General features: G+C 42.0%; 1 non-coding gene across 1 annotated transcript; it reads left to right on the forward strand.

Moving 5' to 3' along the window:
* Positions 1 to 17,559: 17,559 nt before the first annotated feature.
* On the forward strand, positions 17,560 to 17,634 carry Trnat-ugu (transfer RNA threonine (anticodon UGU)). The gene has a single exon. It is a non-coding gene; the product is annotated as a tRNA-Thr (tRNA).
* Positions 17,635 to 20,530: the final 2,896 nt, after the last annotated feature.

Consider the following 20,530-nt stretch of genomic DNA (forward strand, 5'->3'; position numbering starts at 1 on the left):
TGGAGACAATGTATTCTGTTGTGTAGGTCATGGGTCATTAATATGGACATTATTATTGTCACTGGTTGCTGATGTGCAACATCTGAATGCTCACATTACATGTAGTATAAATGACATATAGATGTTGTGTTATTGTACTGTGCTATCATCTTTAGCATTTCGAAATTGATATTGTTTTTGTAGTTGTTCTGTCCTAAGACAGGTCATTTGTTTGAACTGTCTATTTCTTATTTGTCTAACCACATATTTGTTATGTTCAGTGTTACAAAATGTTGTAAATTTAGGATACATGTGACCTAAGAAATGGTGTATATTACAGTATGAAATGTCAGAATGAAATTAGTAAATAAAAAAAATGCACTCCAACCCAGTATCAAACCCTTGACCTCCTGCTTGCTAACTCAAAGCTCTATCCACTGCACCTACTGTGCAGCACAACTTATATGTGTGGACAGAGGTAGTTACCATACACGTGGTTACAGTGTTGCCATATTGCCACTCTTTAAAGTCCTTTTTCTTCTGAATGTACTCACCGGATGAAATTTTGTGAGAGACATTTTTTATTGCTGGAACGTGAGAAGTTGCGCTGTGAAACCCGAGGGTACGAATTTCACTTCACCTAGAATAACAGCAATCCTGGATGCCCCATTGTGGCTGGTGACAGTGCCCCCACCGAAAGAATCTCGGGCCTTGTTGACCAACATCTCCAACCAACTGTCTGAAACCTAGCCTCCAACATTAAAGATACCAACCACGTCATGCACCAGCTCTCCACCATCCCCACACCCTTACCTCCCAGGTCTCTACTCATCACTCTTGATGCAACCTCCCTACACACCAACAACCCTCATACCCAAGGCCTTGACGTGCTTGAACACTGTCTCTTCCAACGCGCTACAGGTTCAAACCCACCACTTCATTCCTTGTGCACCTAAACAACTACATCCTAATCCACAACTACTTCACCTTTGAAGGGAAGGTGAACAAACAAATACATAGCACAGCTGTGGGCACTCGCATGGCACTCTCCTATGCCAACTTCTTCATGGGCCACCTAGAGGAAACATTACTTGCTTCGAAAAATCCAAACCCCTTGTTTGGCTCAGGTTTACTGATGACATCTTTATAATCTGGACCCAAAGCCGAGATATCTTATCCTCATTCCTCCACAACCTCAACACCTTTCCATCCACTTTACCAGGTCATCCTCCACCCATTGTGCCATCTTCCTAGATGTTGATATCCTCCTTTCAGATGGCTCCATCTACACCTCAGTCCCTATCAAATTCAGCAATCACCAATGTACCTGCACTTTGACAGTTGCCACCCTTTCCACAGCAATAGATCCCTCCCATACAGCCTGGCCACCTGTGGTAGACACAACTGTTGTGGTGAGAACTTCATCACCCAGTCTGCTGAAGGCTTCACAAAGGCCTTCACAGACAGTCAATACTCTCCAGACCTAATTCACAAACAGACCTCTGGTGCCATATCCTCTCTCACACACATACACACCTGATCCTCATATCCACTCTAAGAACCAACCACAAAGAAGTGACCCCTTGGTCACCCCAGATTGAAACGACTGAATCACGTCCTTTGTCAGGGCCTTGATTATCTATCATCAAGCCTTGAAATGAGGAACATCCTACTCTCCACAATATCCTAGTCCATCCCCTGTGGAAGACCCAGATGCAAGACCTTCCAAATCCACCCACCCAGCACCATCTACTCCAGTCCCATCACAGGCTTATCCTACCCTATCAGAGACTGGGGCACATGTGAAAGCAGCCATGTTATAGACCAGCTCTGCTGCGACCATTTCACAGCATTTTACATTGGCAGGACAACCGACCAGTGGTCAACTAGAATGAACAGCCACTACCAAACTGTTGCCAAAAACAAGGTGGACCACACAGTGACACAACATATGAGATTTCAATTGCCGCTTCACAACCTGTGGATCCTCCCCACCATCGCCACCTTTTCTAAGTCGCACAGATGGGAGCTATCCTTACAGCACATCCTTTGCTCCCATAACCCTGCTGGCCTAAATCTAAGGTAACGTGCTGCCTCCCACCCCCCGCCCAGTAGTATGTGTGTGTGTCCCCTGTCCCAATATCCCTGCACAATTTGTGTCCCCACATTGACTAGCTGCATGGTGTTATCTCATGCCCTATTCTATGAAATCACATGCTCAGTCATCTGCCACCTGTATCCCTAGCCCACCTGTATCCCTAGCTAGCCCAAAGATGGCACCCCACTCTCCCACCAGTCGCTAGATGCTTCCCCCCAAGCACCTCCTTCCTGCCTCCCACCTCTCTTCATACCTCACTCCACCCCACTCCACACTCCCAGCTCACCACACTCACCGCGGGCCAGGAAAGAGATGACAGTTGACTGAGCACAATCTAAAGAGACAGACATGAGCATGGTGTGTGTGTGTGCGTTTAGTACAGCTAGAAAAAGGAAGTGCATTCCAAAAGCTAGCCAAGCTCTTTACGTTTTGTTTGTGTATGTATCGATGATGCAGTGCTTCTGCCTTCTGATGAGTCATCTCCTTTATTCCTAAATAATTCATAACAGTTAAAAATGTTTCCTGGTGGGGGTGGATTAAAGGCACAAATGCTTTGGTTTAAATGCCTTTGAAGCTGCCTGATAAAACTAGTTCCCTTCTGTTATATTTATAATTCTTCCCAGGCCATATTCGCCTTTTTGTTTTGTGATATAAGCAGTTTTCATTCTGGTATATATTGTTATTCCATCCTGGACTTTCCATTATTAAATAAATAAAGTATTTAAGTGGCTACACACTGGCCATCTTTCCCAGAAAAAATGATTAGTTATTTCTATTCGAGTATTCCACTACAGTATAGTTGAGCTGTTAAGAAGAAACATCTCTAACCTACATTTGAAAACGCTTTTGCTTTGCTTTTCTTCTATGAATTCATTCAGTGTCTGCTGTCATGCATTCATATAAGGCCTACAGATGTTGGAATAGTTATAGTAATAATTGTTATTACTTCTGTTGTGGTCTTCAGTCAGAACACTGGTTTGATGCAGCTCTCCATTAATAGTCTTTCATGAGCAAGCCTCTGCATCTCTGCACCTAGTTCAAGTTTGAACCTTTTTACTGTATTCATTCCTTGGTCTCCCTCTACAATTTTTACCTCCCACACTTCTCTCCAGTATCAAATTGATGATTCTTTGGTGCCTCAGGATGTGCCTTATCAACCAATCCTCCTTTTAGCCAAGTTGTGCCATAAATTTCAGTTTTAACCAAAAGGATTCAGTATCTTCTCATTAATTACTAAATCTATCCATCTAATCTTCAGCATTCTTCTGTGTGGTGTCACCGCCAGACACCACACTTGCTAGGTGGTAGCCTTTAAATCAGCCGCGGTCCGTTAGTATACGTCGGACCCGCGTGTCGCCACTATCAGTGATTGCAGACCGAGCGCCGCCACACGGCAGGTCTAGAGAGACTTCCTAGCACTCGCCCCAGTTGTACAGCCGACTTTGCTAGCGATGGTTCACTGACAAATTACGCTCTCATTTGCCGAGACGATAGTTAGCATAGCCTTCAGCTACGTCATTTGCTACGACCTAGCAAGGCGCCATTACCAGTCCCTATTGATGCTGTAAAACATGTACCGTCAAGAGTGATGTTCACCAATTATGTATTAAAGTTAAGTATTCCAGCAGCTACGTACGTTTTTGGCTATTCTCATTTCCGTGTCCTGTTCCAGACCTCACGCCAGCCTCCTAGTGGATTGGTTGTCTTGCCAATCCACAACATTCTGTATCACCACATTTAAAAAGGTCTTAACTGTTTATTGTGCACTATAGTCAGTCTGTATTTTATATCCTCTCTATTTCAGCCATCATTAGCTTTTTGCTGCATAGATAGCAAGACTAATCTACTTTCTGCATCTCATTTTCAACCCTAATTCCCTCAGCATAGCCTGATGTAATTTGACCACACCCCATTACCCTTGTTTTTACTTTCATTGATATCAATTTTATAACCTCCTTTCAAGGCACTATTAAGTCCATGCAACTGCTCTCTCAAGCCCTTTTCTCTTTCTTATAGGATTGCACTGTCATCAGCAAACCTCAAAGTTTGTATATCATTTCCCTGACTTTGAATTCCTCTTCCAAACTTCTACTTCCTTTCCTTTACTGCTTGCTCAATGTACAGACTGAATGAGATTGGGGATAGTCTGCAACTCTATCTCACTCTCTTCTCCACTCCTGCTTCCCTTTCACATTCTATGACTTGTATAACTTAAGTCAAGTTTTTATACATGTTATAAGTACCTTTTTTCATTGTCTTTTATATCTGTTACCTTTAGAATTTCAAAATATTGCCTTCAGAATTTCAAAGAGTGTATTCCACTCAGCATATCCAAAAGCTTTCTCTGAATCTACAAATGCTACAAATGTAGGTTGCCTTTCTTTACCTTATCTTCTAGGTAAGTTGTAGGTTCAGTGTTGGCTCACATGTTCTACATTTCTGCAGAATCCAAACTGATATTTGTCAGAGTTGGCTTCTACAAGTTTTCCATTCTTCTGTAAAAAAACATTTGTCATTATTTTGCAGGCTGCAGTACTCATAGAATTGGTTGCACTAGCATCTCGCACTGATTTCATATATAGGGGTACAACCCTTCCACAAAACCTTCCTACGAATCTAAGCCTTCTGTTCATCTTCCTTATTGCTACATGTTCATACCACAACATAATATTACCCATAAATATTTAATCAAGTTCTTCCACTTTGTTATGGGCGTTATCTTGTACTTACTCACATTCAAAGAGAACTTCCCATCACTACACAAAATGAAAATTTCGCCCAAGTCTTTTCGTATTTCTTTACAACCTTCCTTTGGAAATTATTACACTGTAGACTACAGCATCATAATAAACAGTCTGAGGGTGTTGATGAATGTATCTAACAAACCATTGATGTGTATTGAGAAAACAAGGAGTACTATATCATTTCCTTGGGGCACATCTGATGTAATTTCCTTTGTTTTGGAGTTGTGTCAGTGAAACACATTTTGAGCCAAGAGTATACTCATGTAGATACTGCTTATGTTTACTGAGCCAAGTGGCTATGTGATTAGACACTGGTCTTGCATTTGGAAGGATAATGGTTCAAGTTTTCCACTTCAAATCTGCATCTGGCCATCCTATTTAATTTTTTCAGAGTTTCTCTTCTCTCTGAAGGCCTTTGTAAGAGATGAAGCCGATGTCCTTACCCAAACTCTAAGCTTCCTTCCTTCTTCAGTGTGTCAGTAGAGACACAATTATTCAAATACTGAACATCACGGTTCATGAGCTTGAAAGTATAGAGCAGCAGTCAGTGTACAGACATTAAAAAGAAAGGCAGCTATATCTTTTGGTGCCATATCCAGCAGAGTGAGTGATACAGATTTTATATAAAGGTTAGGATATGTTTGGCATCAAACATTTAATTGTGTCTCTCATATTGATAGTAATTGATGTTGCAGCAGGAATGGCTGCTGGAAGGCAACAGTAACTTCTGAAAAAGTAACTGGAATTCAGTCACCTGCATTCCATTTCAAATACATAATTGAGGTCCCTTAAATTGTCTGTTGAATGTAAGTCTACAAAATTAGAAGACATCTGCTTCAGATGCTACAATATAAACGGAATCTTTCAAAGCAGATACTTCAGTCAGCAAATGTGCAAAGATTGCCATTTTGCCTTAGAGGTCTATACATAGTAGGGTGCACTAAAGTGCTCTACATCTACAGGGTGGTTCACAAATGTTGCGACAAAGTTCTAGGGGAGCTGGGGCACATCATAAGGATTGAGAATTGCATAGCAACCAATGGCAACAAACATTATAGGATAGTGGTAAAAGATGTCAAAGATTGGAAAGATTACACATGGTGTATGACATGAGTACAGCTGTAATGTTACAACAGATGCTCGGATGCCATGCATGCTTGAGACCGACAGATCACTGACTTGCGGACATACTACTTTGATTGCAGCAGCTATGCAGACAGTTCTTGCAACGATATCCACTTCAGATTTCACAGGATACGTGAGAGATTTCATGGCACCCAACAGAATAGACCGAGCGAGGTGGCGCAGTGGTTAGCACACTGGACTCGCATTCAGGAGGACGACGGTTCAATCCCGCGTCCGGCCATCCTGATTTAGGTTTTCCGTGATTTCTCTAAATCGCTTCAGGCAAATGCCAGGATGGTTCCTTTGAAAGGGCACAGCCAACTTCTTTCCCCATCCTTCCCTAATCCGATGTGACCGATGACCTTGCAGTTTGGTCTCCTCCCCCACAACAGCCAACCAACCAACCCAACAGAATAATTCAAGCCTCGATAAATCTGGTGAGCAAGGGGGCCGGGGAACAGGTCCACCACATGCAATCCATTGATGAGGGAATGACCTGTTCAAATTCTTGCAAAGAGCCAGTCCAAAATAAGCAGGTGCCCCATCCATACCTCAAAGTTGCTGCAACATGTTCAAGTATGCTGGGAAGAAATGTTCAAGAAAGGTCTGACAATTCATTGAAATCAAGTGTGATGGTAAAGGCACAACCTAACTAAGCAGTTGCAACGAAAACCTGCCCACACATTAGCTGCGATGTGATGATGTGCTGTGTGTTGCCGCACACTGTGGGAGTTTTCTGGTGCCCACAGCTGCTCATTGTGATGACTGAATACGCCATCCCCAGTGAATGTGACTTCATCAGCGAACAACACATAAGCTTGGGAAGGCACAATGTGGCCACTTTGTTGCAGAAACCACCTTGTGAAATGCACGCATGCACGAGGCTCATCAGGGTGCAGTAACAGCATCCTTCAGAGATGACAGGCGTGTAAGGACTCAGCATCCAAAACAGCATGTACACTGAAATGAGACAATCTTAGGTCTGAGGTAATGACTCATCTGTTGGTGCTCAGAGTAGTCTCCGTGGCATCCGACACACTTTATTCCCTAATGGCCAAATACACCAACCATAGCCCGCCCTCAATAGCCCTGCCACTTCTTAATGATCTATACTTGCAGGAATATCGAAACATATGTGCAAAAAAAACGTGGTGCAGTTAATGCCCATTTGGGAAGTGTTCTCTATAAATGCATCTAGCAATCTGGCAACTCATCCATTGTATTCAGCCATTCCATGTGCATGTCTGCAAGTTTACCAACTGTATACTGTTTGATGCTCCTCATATACATATACATATACATATAACTAAAAACAAAGATGATGTGACTTACCATACGAAAGCGCTGGCAGGTCGATAGATACACAAATAAACACATACATACACACAAAATTCAAGCTTTCGCAACCAATGGATGCTTCGTCAGGAAAGAGGGAAGGAGAGGGAAAGACGAAAGGATGTGGGTTTTAAGGGAGAGGGTAAGGAGTCATTCCAATCCCAGGAGTGGAAAGACTTACCTTAGGGGGAAAAAAGGACAGGTATACACTCGCACACACACACACACATATCCATCCATCCATTTTGTGTGTATGTATGTGTTTGTTTGTGTATCTATCGACCTGCCAGCGCTTTCGTATGGTAAGTCACATCATCTTTGTTTTTAGATATATTTTTCCCATGTGGAATTTTCCCTCTATTATTTTCATTATACATATACATGTACATACATACTCTGCAAATCACTGCGAAGTGTGTTGCAGATGGTACTTAGCATTCTAGCAGATGTTCAGCATTCTTACCATTCCAATTACATATGGAAGCCACAGAAGAATGCTCCTGAGTGCACTGGAATTAGTCTAATCTTGTCATCACAGTCTCTTCAGATGTGATGGTCAGGAGGTTGAAAGATATATCCAGATTCTTCATCTAATACTGGCACTTGAAACAGTATGAGCAGGCTTCAACATGATAACTGGCATACTGGCACTCAAAACAGTATGAGCAGGCTTCAACATGATAACTGTCATCTGTTTAAGTGTTAGTCATTTCAGAATTTTCAGCATTTCTGTGACACTGTTCCATGAGTTAAACAAACCTGTGACCATCTGTGGTGCCCTTCTTTGAATAGCCTACATTCAACATCCCCTGTTGGCCCTGCTTAGTATGGGTCCCTCACACTTCAGCAATATTCATGATGGAAAGCATAAGTGTTTTTTAAGCTGTTTCCTTTGCAGACTAATCCATTTTTCCATTATCCTAGCAATGAACTGATGAAGCTTTGCCTTTACATACTGTAATAAATGTCATCTCTGCATTGTTGTTGTTGTGGTCTTCAGTCCTGAGACTGGTTTGATGCAGCTCTCCATGCTACTCTATCCTGTGCAAGCTTCTTCATCTCCCAGTACCTACTGCAACCTACATCCTTCTGAATCTGCTTAGTGTATTCATCTCTTGGTCTCCCTCTATGACTTTTACCCTCCACGCTGCCCTCCAATACTAAATTCGTAATCCCTTGATGCCTCAGAACATGTCCTACCAACCGATCCCTTCTTCCAGTCAAGTTGTGCCACAAACTTCTCGTCTCCCCAATCCTATTCAATATCTCCTCATTAGTTATGTGATCTACCCATCTAATCTTCAGCATTCTTTTGTAGCACCACATTTCGAAAGCTTCTATTCTCTTCTTGTCTAAACTAGTTATCGTCCACGTTTCACTTCCATACATGGCTACTTTCCATACAAATACTTTCAAAAACGACTTCCTGACACTTAAATCTATACTCAATGTTAACAAATTTCTCTTCTTCGGAAACACTTTCCCTGCCATTGCCAGTCTACATTTTATATTATCTCTACTTCGACCATCATCAGTTATTTTGCTCCCCAAATAGCAAAACTCCTTTACTACTTTAAGTGTCTCATTTCCTAATCTAATCCCCTCAGCACCACCCGACGTAATTTGACTGCATTCCATTATCCTTATTTTGCTTTTGTTGATGTTCATTTTATACCCTCCTTTCATGACATTGTCCATTCCGTTCAACTGCTCTTCCAAGTCCTTTGCTGTCTCTGACAGAATTACAATGTCATCGGCGAACCTCAAAGTTTTTATTTCTTCTCCATGGATTTTAATACCTACTCTGAATTTTTCTTTTGTTTCCTTCACTGCTTGCTCAATATACAGATTGAATAACATCGGGGATAGGCTACAACCCTGTTTCACTCCCTTCCCAACCACTGCTTCTCTTTCATGCCCCTCGACTCTTATAACTGCCATCTGGTTCAAAAATGGTTCAAATGGCTCTGAGCACTATGGGACTCAACTGCTGTGGTTATCAGTCCCCTAGAACTTAGAACTACTTAAACCTAACTAACCGAAGGACATCACACACATCCATGCCCGAGGCAGGATTCGAACCTGCGACCGTAGCAGTCCCACTGTTCCGGACTGCGCGCCTAGAACCGCGAGACCACCGCGGCCGGCCCATCTGGTTTCTGTACAAATTGTAAATAGCCTTTTGCTCCCTGTATTTTACCCCTGCCACATTCAGAATTTGAAAGAGAGTATTCCAGCCACCATTGTCAAAAGCTTTCTCTAAGTCTACAAATGCTAGAAACGTAGGTTTGCCTTTCCTTAATCTGGCTTCTAAGGTAAGTTATAGGGTCAGTATTGCGTCATGTGTTCCAATATTTCTACAGAATCCAAACTGATCTTCCCTGAGGTCGACTTCTACCAGTTTTTCCATTCGTCTGTAAAGAATTCATGTTAGTATTTTGCAGCCGTGGCTTATTAAGCAGATAGTTTGGTAATTTTCACATCTGTCAACACCTGCTTTCTTTGGGATTGGAATTATTATATTCTTCTTGAAGTCTGAGGGTATTTCGCCTGTCTCATACATCTTGCTAACTAGATGGTAGAGTTTTGTTAGGCCTGGTCCTCCAAAGGCTGTCAGTAGTTCTAATGGAATGTTGTCTAGTCTCGGGGCCTTGTTTCGACTCAGGTCTTTCAGTGCTCTGTCAAACTCTTCACGCAGTATCATATCTCCCATTTCATCTTCATCCTCTTCCATTTCCATAATATTGTCCTCAAGTACATTGCCCTTATATAGACCGTCTATATACTCCCTCCACCTTTCTGCTTTCCTTTCTTTGCTTAATACTGGGTTTCCATCTGAGCTCTTGATATTCTCCCAAGGTCTCTTTAATTTTCCTGTAGGCAGTATCTATCTTACCCCTAGTGAGATAAGCCTCTACATCCTGACATTTGTCCTCTAGCCATGCTGCTTAGCCATTTTGCACTTCCTGTCGATCTCATTTTTGAGACGTTTGTATTCCTTTTTGCCTGCTTCATTTACTGCATTTTTATTTTTTCTCCTTTCATCAATTAAATTCAATATTTCTTCTGTTAAGGATTTTTACTAGCCCTCGTCTTTTTACCTACTAGGTCCTCTGGTGCCTTCACTACTTCATCTCGCAAAGCTACCCATTCTTCTTCTACTGTATTTCTTTCCCCCATTCCTGTCAGTTGTTCCCTTATGGTCTCCCTGAAACTCTGTACAACCTCTGGTTTAGTCAGTTTATTCAAGTCCCATCTCCTTAAATTCCCACATTTTTGCAGTTTCTTCTGTTTTAATCTACAGTTCATAACCAATAGATTGTAATCAGAGTCCACATCTGCCCCTGGAAATGTCTTACAATTTAAAACCTGGTTCCTAAATCTCTATCTTACCATTATGTAATCTATCTGAAACCTGTCAGTATCTCCAGGCTTCTTCCAGGTATACAACCTTCTTTTATGATTCTTGAACCAAATGTTAGCTGTGATTAAGTTGTGCTCTGTGCAAAATTCTATCAGGTGGCTTTCTCTTTCGTTTCTTAGCCCCAATCCATATTCACCTAATACGTTTCCTTCTCTCCCTTTTCCTACTACTGAATTCCAGTCACCCATGACTATTAAATTTTCGTCTCCCTTCACTATCTGAATAATTTCTTTTATTTCATCATACATTTCTTCAATTTCTTCGTCATCTGCAGAGATAGTTGGCATATAAACTTGTACTACTGTAGTAGGTGTGGGCTTCATGTCTATCTTGGCAACAATAATGCGTTCGCTATGCTGTTTGTAGTAGCTTACCCGCACTCCTATTTTTTTTCATTATTAAACTGACTCCTACATTACCCCTATTTGATTTTGTATTTATAACCCTGTATTCGCCTGACCAAAAGTCTTGTTCCTCCTGCCACCGAACTTCACTAATTCCTACTGTATCTAACTTTAACCTATCCATTTCCCTTTTTAAGTTTTCTAACCTACCTGCTCGATTAAGGGATGTGACATTCCACGCTCCGACCCGTAGAACGCCAGTTTTCTTTCTCCTGATAACGACATCCTCCCGAGTAGTCCCCGCCCGGAGATCCGAATGGGGAACTATTTTACCTCCGGAATATTTTACCCAAGAGGACGCCATCATCATTAAACCATATAGTAAAGCTGCATGCCCTCGGGAAAAATTACGGCTTTAGTTTCCCCTTGCTTTCAGCCGTCCGCAGTACCAGCACAGCAAGGCCGTTTTGGTTAGTGTTACAAGGCCAGATCAGTCAATCATCCAGACTGTTGCCCCTGCAACTACTGAAAAGGCTGCTGCCCCTCTTCAGGAACCACACGTTGGTCTGGCCTCTCAACAGATATCCCTCCGTTGTGGTTGCACCTACAGTACGGCTATGTGTATCGCTGATGCACGCAAGCCTCCCCACCAATGGCAAGGTCCATGGTTCTGGGTGAGGGGGGGGGGGGAGAAGGAGGATCTCTGCATTATGTTTAACAAATAGCTCACGTTTTGAGTTTCTGTTAGGAGTGACTTCTGTGTAACGTTTTTGTTTGCATATGTCTGATGTAACATAGCTGATGCTGGTAGCACAGCCAACACATTGTTGGAGGTTACATTCTTTTTATATTAAATTAAACACAATACATAACATTCCTTTTGTTTTGCATATTTAAGTATTTTTTAGATATTTGTATGACCACAAGTGGAAAGTGTGGGCACTGTCACAGGAAACAATAAGTGGTTTCATTGGGTCCATGTAGAGGGTAGAGCTCTGTTGAGGTCATTGAGGTCCTCTCTTGGAAATGCAGAATATGCAGCAGGAATAGATTGACAAAGGAGCAGGAAAGGAAGACAAGAAAAGCACAAATGTTAGGAAGAATGGAGTACTGTTGCTTGGTAGCAGTCATGGCAGATGTGTAGGCCCACAATTGCAGGAGAAGCTATGGGAGAAGTATCAGGTCACCAGCATTTTTAAACTGATTGCTGGGCTACAGTGGATGATTGAGGGCTTAGCACTTTTGTGCAGGGATTTCAGTAAGGAGAATCTTGGATGGGGACAAGGCATACAACACAGGTGGTGACCTGAGTAAGATACGAGGGCAGTTCAATAAGTAATGCAACACATTTTTTTTCTGAAACAGGGGTTGTTTTATTCAGCATTTAAATACACCAGGTTATTCCCCAATCTTTTAGCTACACAACACTATTTTTCAACGTAATCTCCATTCAATGCTACGGCCTTACGCCACCTTGAAATGAGGGCCTGTATGCCTGCATGGTACCATTCCACTGGTCGATGTCGGAGCCAACGTCGTACTGCATCCATAACTTATGGAAATCCGATGGTGCGAGATCGGGGCTGTAGGGTGCATGAGGAAGAACAGTCCACTGAAGTTTTGTGAGCTCCTCTCGGGTGCGAAGACTTGTGTGAGGTCTTGCGTTGTCATGAAGAAGGAGAAGTTCGTTCAGATTTTTGTGCCTACGAACACGCTGAAGTCGTTTCTTCAATTTCTGAAGAGTAGCACAATACACTTCAGAGTTGATCGTTTGACCATGGGGAAGGACATCGAACAGAATAACCCCTTCAGCGTCCCAGAAGACTGTAACCATGACTTTACCGGCTGAGGGTATGGCTTTAAACTTTTTCTTGGTAGGGGAGTGGGTGTGGTGCCACTCCATTGATTGCCGTTTTGTTTCAGGTTCGAAGTGATGAACCCATGTTTCATCGCCTGTAACAATCTTTGACAAGAAATTGTCACCCTCAGCCACATGACGAGCAAGCACAAGCAATTCCGCACAGATGGTTCTCCTTTGCTCTTTATGGTGTTCGGTTAGACAACGAGGGACCCAGCGGGAACAAACCTTTGAATATCCCAACTGGTGAACAATTGTGACAGCACTACCAACAGAGATGTCAAGTTGAGCACTGAGTTGTTTGATGGTGATCCGTCGATCATCTCGAATGAGTGTGTTCGCACGCTCCGCCATTGCAGGAGTCACAGCTGTGCATGGCCGGCCCGCACGCGGGAGATCAGACAGTCTTGCTTGACCTTGCAGCGATGATGACACACGCTTTACCCAACGACTCACCGTGCTTTTGTCCACTGCCAGATCACCGTAGACATTCTGCAAGCGCCTATGAATATCTGAGATGCCCTGGTTTTCCGCCAAAAGAAACTCGATCACTGCCCATTGTTTGCAACGCACATCCATTACAGACGCCATTTTAACAGCTCCGTACAGCGCTGCCACCTGTCGGAAGTCAATGAAACTATACGAGACGAAGCGGGAATGTTTGAAAATATTCCACAAGAAATTTCCGGTTTTTTCAACCAAAATTGGCCGAGAAAAAAAATGTGTTGCATTACTTATTGAACTGCCCTCGTAAGTTACCTAACTGTGGCACCAAGACGAGCACAGCCGGGCTGTTCCACAGGCACGATTGGCCTCCTCTGAGCAGTGCTGTCTGATTAATTGTTGCAGAGATGGAGATGGTGCTGACGACTGCCAACCAGGCACACACTGAAATGACATTAGAAGGGGAGGGGGGGGGGGACTGTCGGTACGGGGAGCCAAGCTAGATATGGTCTGCACCTGAACAGGCTTGGGAAATGGAGGTTGGTGGAGTTAGAGTATAGCAGGTCAGTGAGTGTGGTGCCATGCATGTTCAAATACCTGTTGCCATGCATAGGAGGACTAGGCCCTTTTTAGAATGAATCATGACAACAGGCTCTCCTCCCTTGTATGTAACTCGAACAGTTTAGAGATTTCCTCATTTTGTTCCCAGAAGATAGAGTGTTCCACATTAGAGTACACAAACACCATGGAAATTGGCTTGGAATTATCAATTATTCATCAAAGTGTGTAGTCCATTAAAAATAAAGTATACCATCTTCAAGGTAAAATTACACTGTTCGAACAATGTATTGGTATGCTTTATAGAGCACTGGTGTAGAGATAATGAATTGCAGTATATAGTTTACCTCATTTGAATGTGCTAGTTGAGCAGTAAAGGGAAGGGTGTTATATCTTTATATCAGAAGTGGAACATGTTGTAAAACTAGTGATGATCTAATAACAGTGTGGATAAACATTCTGAATTGTTTGAACTAACAAGATACCTATAAGAAGTTAATTATTCTGTCTGCATATTCCTCACCTAGTGGTAATGTGGATGGTTTCTTTAACAAATTAACCAAAGTCCTGAAGAGAGTCACAGCTCCCAAAATCAACATAATGATATGTGGAGACATTAATTTTAACACAGGCGTTGAAGGTGAAATTAGTAATTATTTCCTAAACAGTTTGAGCACTCTTAGCACTGCACGAATGGTAAACATTGCTATTAGGATATCAAAAATTTCAGCAACAGTCATAGACAATGTACTTACAGATGGTGACGGGGAAAATTGTAAAGCATCTATAAGATATCTTGGCCTTTCTGATCATTACTGTCAATATATAAAGTGAAGCCCACAAAACTGCAGATCTACAAGAAGATCTTCTCAGAAAGTAAGATACACACTTTTTTATAGGACACTGGTAAATCAAACCTGGGATGAAGCATATATGGAGAACAATGTAGATGCTCTCTAGATTCTGCACATTGTTAAAATTAATTTTTGAGTGGGTATTTACAAAAGTAGCCACTTCTACAGTAGCTGCTATGGAAAATAAATGGATAACTGCCAGTATTAGAAGATCCTCACAGACACTTAAATTTCTCAGTTCTTTATAAAAAGCACTGCACTTATCCATAATTCCTAGATTACCACCACAGGTATAAAAAATATACAGGAGGCTACTGCTTGCAACAAAATAATATTTAAGGCAGAAAATAAAAGCGAAGTGATGTGAGATGTCATAAAGACAAGAAATTGGAAATGACCATCACAAGTTTAATAACACACAGATCAAAGATAGGGGTAGGATACTAGAGAACCCTCAGGAAATGGCAGCTTTTTAATGACTATTTCTCTCATATTGCAGAGAAATTGCAGCAGAATCTTCCTCAAATGCACGTAGCACCTACAGTGATCTATACAGCAAGCACAATGATGATGTGTCCCCTCAACAGAACTTGAAGTCAGGAAAATAAAACAGAAATTAGAAAATAATAAGCCTGCAAATTTAGGTGAGGTTCCAGTCTCTGTTCTGAAAGGGTGCATAATAGCATACAAGCCCCATTAACAAACATAGTAATTGAGTCCTTCAGTTCCAAGTATTTTTCCAGAGTTCCTAAAGCAAGTTCATGTTGTATCCATACTAAAGAAAAGTAGTGCAGAAAGTACTGAAAACTACAGGCCTGTTTCACTACTCTCTTATTTCTTAAAAATATCTGAACCTGTTTTCAAGGATAGACAATGAGTTACATGAATAGATACAACCTGCTTGCTTCCAAAGTGGGAGATGTGCAATACTGGCCGTTGTTGAGTCCTCAAAAGTGGTACTTGAAGCTCTTGGCAAGTACAACTGTGTTTCAAGCATATTCTGAGACTTGTCCAAGGCTTTTGATACGTTGACCATAAAAGACTGCTAATGTAGCTACAAGCGCTAGGTATAAGAGGAATAGTGTACAAGTGGTTTGAGTCTTTCCTGGAAAAGATATAGTCCAACATCTACTGATAAGTTTTTTGTAAAACAACTGTCAGACAAGAAACACATAAGCATAGGTGTCCCTCAGGGTAATGTATTAGGTCCAGTTCTGCTCTCAATATACAGTCTGTCAATGACTTCCTAGATAATATAAGACATGGATAAAAAGTTCTCTTCATTGATAACAGCAACATCATAGGCACCGATAAACCACCAGAGCTCGTATTACAGAAAGAAAATGAAATCCTCAATGATGTTTATGGTTGGGTAACATATAACAATTTGAAACTGAGCATGAAATGAAATGATCGTATGGCATTTCTGGCCGAGAGATGTCATATGGCGTTGTTTGGCTGCCTAGTGCAAGTCGTTTTATTTGATGCCACATTGGTGACTTGCACATCGGTGGTGACACAACAAATCACGGAAGTTACCCGCAACCTTCATTGCTATCTTGAAGCCAGGAAAAGATCCAAACTTACCTCAAAATTATCGACCAATAGCCTTGCTTTCTGTCACGTATAAGCTTTTGGAAAGGCTGATAGTGAATAGAATAGCACCAGCAATCGAAGAGTTAATTCCAGTTGGACAAGTGGGATTCCGCCCCAGTCGTGAGTGCTGTGATCAAGTCCTTTCACTGACCACTTTTGTGGAAGCTGGTTCTGAGAAGAAGTTGAAGAGTGTCTCTGTCTTCCTTGATCTCACAGCAGCTTTGGACACCACTTGGAAGGAAGGTCTTTTATTAAAACTGATTAAGGGTGTCCACTGTGTGAAGATATCAACTTTAATCGAAAATATGCTAAGTAACAGACTAATCCAAGTTTACTCAGAAAACAGCAGAAGCCGATTCTGCAAATTCAGTAATGGTCTACCACAAGATTCCGTCCTCCCTCCAGCACTTTTCAATTTATACACTCATGATCTACCTAACACACTCTCCTGCAAATTCATATATGCAGATGATATCAACCTCACTGTTCAATGCACTAATTTTGCAGAAGCAGAGAGCGTCCTCCACCAAGACCTTGTACTCCAGGATGAATACTTCAAGAAATGGCGTTTTAAACCGAACCCTCACAAAAGTGAGGTATCTACTTTTTACCTGGACAATAGGCTCTCAAATTACCAACCAAGAGTTAATTTTAGAGGGGAAGCATTACAGTTCAATGGCACGCCTACATATCTGGGTATGACTTTGGGAAGGACCCAAACAAAAGCCCAATTACGTAAATCTGCTGCAAAACTGAAGAGCCGTAATAACCTTCTTCAGCGTCTAGCTGGTACCTCATGGGGAGCTGACGTCAACACATTGAGTACATCTGCTCTAGCGCTCGTCTATTCCTCAACAGAGTACTGCTCTGCAGTATGGCTTAATAGCTGCCATACTCACCTTGTGGACACTCAACTTCGTCACACTATGCTGCATGGTCATCGACGGTAACTGTTCTTTCGGGAACAGATACTACCGTCATATATAGTTAAAAATATGGGTTCCCGGCCTTTGACCTTCTTGTGCGAACGCACACGCTATGCCCGAACTCGTACGGGACTTGGTAGATTAATCTGCCACGAGTAATGAGTATGATGGGCAAACATCTATTAGGCGCACTACGAATGTAGTGTTGTGGACATGTTGGGAATGTGGATCTCACGGGGAGCGTGCAAGTCCCTGCAGACGCACTATCCTCTGTGCCCGCGGTGGCTCAGATGGACAGAGCGTCTGCCATGTAAGCAGGAGATCCCGGGTTCGAGTCCCGGTCGGGGCACACATTTTCAACATGTCCCCAATGAAGTGTATCAACGCCTGCTTGCAGCTGGGGTGTCTATTTAATTATCATTTCATTTCGAGCAAAGCTGCATGGTCATCGACGGTAACTGTTCTTTCGGGAACAGATACTACCGTCATATATAGTTATAAATATCTGGAACATTACTTGCTACTCTAGTTCAATGGCTGCCAGTGTTATGTAACATACCACCTCCTCACATCAGAGGACAACAAGATCTTAGTCATCTGTGGTCAAGGATACTGAATAACTTGTCAGTGAGACAGCTAGAATCATCCAGGTTGAAGTCCCATAAACCGGCATCTAAAACGGCCATGAAATTGTTAAGTAACCAGTTCGACCCCAAAGACAGCTGGCGGAATGAACAGCCATCTTCTACTTCACAGGGCATCTTGAAAGTTGAAGATCCAACAGTAAGGCTCTGTGGTTTCAGCTTCCCAAGATACACTTTGAGCAGGCTTAACCGTTTCAGATTCTTCATAAAAGGGGTAGGGTGGACACCCCATGCTGTGACTGTGCTGACGTTCCACAAACAATGAAGCATGTAGCAGTAGACTGCCTCCTCTGTGCCTTCCCTGGAAAACTAGTGGATTCGAACCTGGTTACTTCCAAAGTGGTGGATTGGATCAATGCCTAAGATAGAAAGATCTAAATTGTGTTTTAATGTGTCTGTGGTACTGTATTTTATGTGTTATTGTGATTGTTATGTATCATATGCTAAATAATAAAGAAGACAAGACTCAGTCCCTGAGTGGATAAAATCTCCAACCTAGCTAGGAAATGAACCCGGGTGCCTTACATGGTAGTCAGCCATACTGTGGACGTGGAGTGTAAAGTAAACCAAAAGCGTGCACTTCAGCATAAAGAAGGAAAAGAGCTGTATCACATTACGTGTAGGTGATATTAACTCGGCAACAAGCACAAAGGTTTTAGGGATGAATATTGACTCTCAATTAACGTGGAATGAGCACACAAGGTACTGGGAAAAACAGTGTCATCAGTGTGTTATGTACTTGGAGTTATATCACCATTTTGTAACAGCAATTGTGTTGTTGTGACATACTATTCCTGCATACACTCAATTCTTAACTATGGTATTCTGTTCTGGGAATCGAAGGTATGAAACATGGACACAATTTGAAACTGCAGAAGAGCACCGTGAGAATAATAACTAAAAGTAGTAAAGTGCGCCCAAAATTCTGTGACTGCTAGATGCGCAGTCAGCTGGGAAGGCGGGGCGAGAGCGGCAGTGGTGGGGGTTCGGTCGGAGTGCTGTAGGGGAAATGCCGTTCTAAAATGAAGCCTATGCTGACATTTTTTGTAAATATTAAATGGGGCTCCTCCACACCCACACTTACATTGTGACCATTCAAAAAGATCTATTGTCACCACTGGTTTGGTTAGTATCTAAAAAGAATTCCGCCAAAAACGCAGCAATTTATTTTCGACTGGCTTGTTAACCATTTGTAACTTTCACAGAAGCCTCATCGGTGGTGAATTTTGAGTAAAACCTACATATTTCTTTGGTTGCCAAGTCAAAATTGGCTTTTATTTATTTATTTATTTTGCCAAAACGGGGTTTTCACTATTTCACCCCACTAACATGTTGTGCAGACACAATTGCGAGAGAATTCTGAAACATTGGTTTATTAAGTTTATTAACTGATGAAAAGTAAAGTCAGTAGCTTATGAAAAAGCACATTCTCGGTACAAGAAAACGTGTAAAGTGTTCACATATATTGTTCCAAAAACCATAGCATTTCTCGATCCACCAGTTATCGATGGCCCTTAAAAATGACATTCTTTCACCGAAAGTCTGTAGTTATTGGAATAACACGGTAGATAATGAAATTTTGCATAATAACGAAATGGAGAAATGCTCTCCTCTTAGCGTGCTATTATTTGCCAAAATCTCATTTGGATATCTGAAACAGTTTATGAAATATGATGAATGTTTTGGATATTTCGTTCTGGCTTTATCGCTGCCGCAGCGCGATCGCAAATGGGTGTGATACATCAGATCAATTTCCACGAGATTGGCGACAGATAAATACCTCTACGCAAGTCTAAAGAAAAATTCAATATGTTAACTAAATTTCATACGCAACAACATATTATGAAATATGCGCCAAAAGCAAAATCATAGCGACCTTTATTTTTCATTGCATACTTTTTCTAATTTAGTGCAGTGTCTTACTTTCACGTAAATATCACACTAGCTATGATCATTAACGAAATGATGGACACATCATCATGAAGCTTACATATAAATAAAGCTAGAACGAAACTTTTTTACGGAATAGTTTCTGGCTAATCGTTTGGGAAAATTGGAGCGTGCGCGCCTCGATTTTGTCATCGCTGACAGGCCAAAAGGTGGAAAACACTTAATCGGCCTCTCTTCCGAACAAACGAATGAACTCCCCCAGCGCTTAGGACAAAAACTGGTCACTGCGCTTCAGCCACCATTTCCTGCACGAGCTATAGTTGGTGGCTCACTGTAAAGAGCTATTTAAAAAACTGGGCGTCCATGCTGCATCAGGTGAGTATATCTGACCAATCTGTGGTGCATTGGTGCATATTGGGCATAACATTGCTAAGTGTTCCACTAAAAGTTCTATAGGTAATGATAGAACAAAGGCCGATATGGATTTACATTTACCAAGGGGAAAGAACAGCTCAAAACAATATTTTCTACTGGAAATTCATCTAACTGTATAGTATTGTATTGTATGTTAACCGGGGACCTAGAAACGACGGAGAGGCTCCGTCCCTGCTGCAGCCGCAGTGGTCCACAACCCCACGACGACTACCGCAGTCCACTTCACCCCTCCGCCACTCCACACCGAACTCAGGGTTTCTGTGCTCTTCAGCCCCC

This window comes from Schistocerca nitens, chromosome 6 (assembly GCF_023898315.1).
Source record: "Schistocerca nitens isolate TAMUIC-IGC-003100 chromosome 6, iqSchNite1.1, whole genome shotgun sequence".
Taxonomy (NCBI): Eukaryota; Metazoa; Arthropoda; class Insecta; order Orthoptera; family Acrididae; genus Schistocerca; species Schistocerca nitens.